Source organism: Sciurus carolinensis, chromosome 17 (assembly GCF_902686445.1).
Source record: "Sciurus carolinensis chromosome 17, mSciCar1.2, whole genome shotgun sequence".
Classification (NCBI taxonomy): domain Eukaryota; kingdom Metazoa; phylum Chordata; class Mammalia; order Rodentia; family Sciuridae; genus Sciurus; species Sciurus carolinensis.
The window spans coordinates 52120304-52124680 of record NC_062229.1 but is presented as its reverse complement, the minus strand read 5'-3'; the positions used below and the strand labels follow the sequence as shown (position 1 = coordinate 52124680).

Here is a 4377-nt window from a genome sequence, read left to right as displayed (position 1 = left end):
GTCTGAAGGCTGTTGCTGATCAGATCTCAGACATGTCCAATGCTGAACTTTTAAAATGGGCTGCAGACAAGTCCAGCCCCAGATATGAGTTAACCTTTGATATACTGCTAACCTCTGCTGACCTTCTGTACAATAAACCCCACCCCTCAAATGACCGAGAAGTTGAAGTCACACCCAATCCTTTTCTTGCAAGACAGTTTAACTTTTGCCTCCACCAATCATAATTGCTGACTAAGGAGTGATGTAATTTATAACCCCCATTTGGTTTAAAGCTATAAATACAGTTACCATTTTGTAAAACCTCAGAGTACATTTTCAAGATTGTTTGAATCTGTGTTTTCCCAGATTGCAACCCTAATTAGCCTAAATAAAAATAATTTTCTTTGTTTCAAGGTTGACCTTATTCTATCCAAGGATTTATGGAGTGCCAGGTCTGATGGCTCTCTCCTGTAATCTCAGTGACTTGGGAGGCTGGGGCAGGAGGAGCACAAGTTTGAGCACAGCCTCAACAACTTAGGCCCTAAGGAATTTAGCAAGACCCTATCTCAAAATAAAAAATAAAAAGGGCCAGGGATGTGGATGAGTGATTAAGAGTCCCTGGGTTCTAGCCCTGGTACCAAAAAAAGAAAAACATAAATAAAGTTTATATATGATTTTATCTTTAAAGGAATTGACTTTTGTAAATTTTTTTAAAGAAAATTCACCATTTTGTCTAGATTTTCATGTGTTTTCTTAAAGGCCTACAAAATAGTCTCATTTCAAATTTTTCTTCTAACTTACTTAATTTACACCATTTCTTATTCTTTGTCCACTAATTGCTATCGATCTTACCTTTATTGTTTTTTATCCTTATGCTTATTTTTGTTGTTTGTATAGTCTATAATTCTTTCCTGGTTTCTTTTTTCTTTTCTTTTCTTTTTGGTACTAGAGATTTAACCCCAGGGGCACTTTGCCACTGAGCCACATCCCCGGCCCCCCACCCATATTTTTTTTTTTTTTTTTTAATTTTGAGACAGGGTCTCACTAAATTGCTAGGTCCTCATCAACTTGCTGAGCTGGCCTTGAATTTGCAATCCTCCTTCCTCAGCCCACCAAGCCTCTGGGATTATAGATGTGTACTTTAACACCCAACTCCTTGCCTCTTGATTTTGGAATTTAATTCATTTATTTTCATTTCTTTCACTGTTAGTGACACATGTGGTCAGGGATATGAATTTTCTTCACATCATTGGTTTCTATATATTCCATAAATTCTGATACATATTTTCATGATCACTAATTTTTATTGTTTATTTTATTTTGGTACTGGGGCTTGAAACCAGGGGTGCTTCACCACTGAGCTACATTCCCAGCCCTTTTTTTAGTTTTTAATTTGAGACAGGGCCTCGCTAAGTTATAAAGGCTGGTATTGAACTTGAGGTCCTTCTGTCTTAGCCTCCTGAGTCTATCACTATTTTTTAGAAGTTCTATAATACTGGTTCACCTTTTCATTCAAAACTGTTTAATACAAAGTTTTAAATTTCCAGGTAAAAGAGTCTTTTTGTATTTAAACAATATCAAATTTGCAGAAAAGTTGCAAACAGGAGGGATAACAACCTTCAGCTAATAGAATTGTAATGAGCTTAACATACACATCCTGATAAGGTGGGGCAACTATGGGAGGGTCCACAATAAAGGTTCCTGTTACCAATTATTTAGTATTGAGGTATTTGTTTTGTTTTGTTTTGTGGTGCTGGGGATTGAACCAAGGCTTCCTCTACCACACAGCAAGTTTTCTTTATGCATAATAGCCCTAGGCTTCTATTCTTTTTTAGTTTCAAACTGCTTTCCAATAGTTTTTTTTATATCCTTCCCTTAGTTTTTTTTTTTTTTTTTTTGCCGTGCTGGGCATTGAACCCAGGGCCTTGTGCTTGCAAGGCAAGCACTCTACCAACTGAGCTATATCCCCAGCCCCTTCCCTTAATTCTTTTAAAAGTTTATTGCAGGGGGCACATGCCTGTAATTTCAGCAGCTAGGGAGGCCAAGGCAGGAGGATTGTGAGTTCAAAGCCAGCCTCAGCAAAAGTGAGGTGCTAAGCAATTCAGTGAGACCCTGTCTCTAAATAAAATACAAAATAGGACTGGGGATGTGGCTCAGGGGTTGAGTGCCCCTAAATTTAATCCCCAGTATCCTCCCAAGAAAGAGTTTACTGAAGTTGGGTGTGGGTGGCACACATCTGTAATCCCAGTGACTAAGGCAAGAGGATCACAAGTTTGAGGACAGCCTCAGAAATTTAGCAAGACTTAAGCAACTATTTGAGACCCTGTCTCAAAATAAAAATATAAGAAGAGCTGGGGATGCAATTCAGTGGTAAAGCACCCCCTTGGGGTCTAATCCCTGGTTCAAAAAAAAAAAAGCATACAACTAAATGTTTTTTAGTGTACTTAATTTAATGTGTTTAATATTGCATCAAACATTTTTGTGGATGTTTCTGTGAGGTACTTTTAGATGAGTTAACATTCAAATCAATGGACTTTGAGTAAAGCATATTGCCCTCTATAATGTGAATGGGAGTTATCTAATCAATTGAAGACCGAAAGAGAACAAGAAGGGAGGAAATTCTGCCACCAAGTGTCCTTCTGACCTGCACAGCAACATCAGCTTTTCCTGGGTCTCTGGCCTGACTGCCATTGGATTCAATCTTTAACCCTTTTCAGCCTCTAGCCTGCCAACCTCCCACACCAGATTTTGAATTTACCAGGCCTCTAAAACTGTGTGGACCAATTACCTAAAATAAATTTCTGTGTTTGTGTGTGTGTGTGTGTGTGTGTGTGTGTGTGTATGTGTATATATATATATATATATATATATATGTTTATGTATGTATGTATATACATATTCTCCTGTTGGTTTTGTTTCCCTGGAAGTCTGACAAATACATACACTCACAAGGTTGTGGAACCATCACAACATCTAATTCTAGAGCATTATCACCACTCTCCTAAAAACTCCATCCTCATTAGTAGTCACTCCTAGTTGCTGGCAACCACTAATCTACTTTTGGGGTCAGGGATGGAACCCAGGGCCCTGTGAATGCTAGGCAAGTGTTCTACCACTGAGCTGAGTCACACCCCTAGTCCTTTATTCGACTTTGAGACAGGGTCTGGATAAATTGCCCAGATTGGCTTCAAACTTGCAATCCTCCTGCCTCAGCCTTCAGGGTAGCTGGAATTACAGGTGTGTACTACTGTGCCCAGTTCTACTTTTCATCTCAATGATTTTGCCCTATTCTGGACATTTCATACAAACAAAACCATACCACAGGTAAACTTTTGTGACTGACTTCTTTCACTTAGCCTAATGTTTTCAAGGCTCAGTCATGTTGTAGTATGTGTTCATGATTGAATAACATTTCATTCTATGGATATGGCACATTTGTTTATGCATTTGTCAATCAATGTCCACTTGGGTTCTTTCCATTTTTTGGTAACATTAAGCACTGGTACATAAGTGTTTTTGTGGACATGTTTTCAGACTGAGGAATAGAATTGCTGGATCATATGGTAATTCTATGTTTTAACTTTTTGGGGAACTGAGAAACTATTTCCAAAGTGGTGGTATTCTACATTACCACCAGCAATATATGAGGGGTCCAACTGATCTGTATTCTTGCAGACACTTGTTATTGTCTTTTTACTAAAGCCATTCTAGTGAGTATAAAGTGTCCTTTTATTGTTTTGATTTGCATATTTTGGACTTTCTCTTTCTGATTTTAACCCAATCTCCTATTCCTAACCTTCTGCTACAACGCGTAGCTGCATAAAACATAGAAAGTGGGCTGGGGTTGTAGCTCATTGGTAGAGCACTTGCCTGGCACATGTGAGACACTGGGTTCAATCCTCAGCACCACATAAAAATAAATAAGTAAAAGTATTATGTAGGCCCTCGGAGCCAGCGCCGCCGCCGCCATGTCTTCCGGGGCCAGCGTGAGCGCCCTGTAGCGCCTGGTGGAGCAGCTCAAGCTGGAGGCCGGCGTGGAGCGGATCAAGGTCTCTCAGGCTGCTGCAGAGAGAGCTTCAGCAGTACTGCATGCAGAACGCCTGCAAGGATGCTCTGCTGGTCGGTGTTCCAGCTGGAAGCAACCCCTTCCGAGAGCCCAGGTCCTGCGCTTTACTCTGAAGACCGGTAAGAAGTTTGTTGAGGAATGCTTTCAAGCACAAAGTAATGAATGACTGACTCCAAGTCTCAAGAAAACACTTATTTAGCCAAATGACTGAGATATTTCAGACCTTTCCTGTGGCCTGGTCTTACAGCCAAAATTCTACAGAAATTAATGATTTTCTACTCAAATAAGGAAACTGAAGAAATAGAATTGTTTTAAATAATAATAATGTTCTC

At 39.5% G+C, this 4377-nt stretch overlaps 1 pseudogene; it reads left to right on the top strand.

Moving 5' to 3' along the window:
- The first annotated feature begins 3947 nt into the window (after positions 1 to 3947).
- On the top strand, positions 3948 to 4158 carry LOC124969207 (guanine nucleotide-binding protein G(I)/G(S)/G(O) subunit gamma-10-like; annotated as a pseudogene).
- Positions 4159 to 4377: the final 219 nt, after the last annotated feature.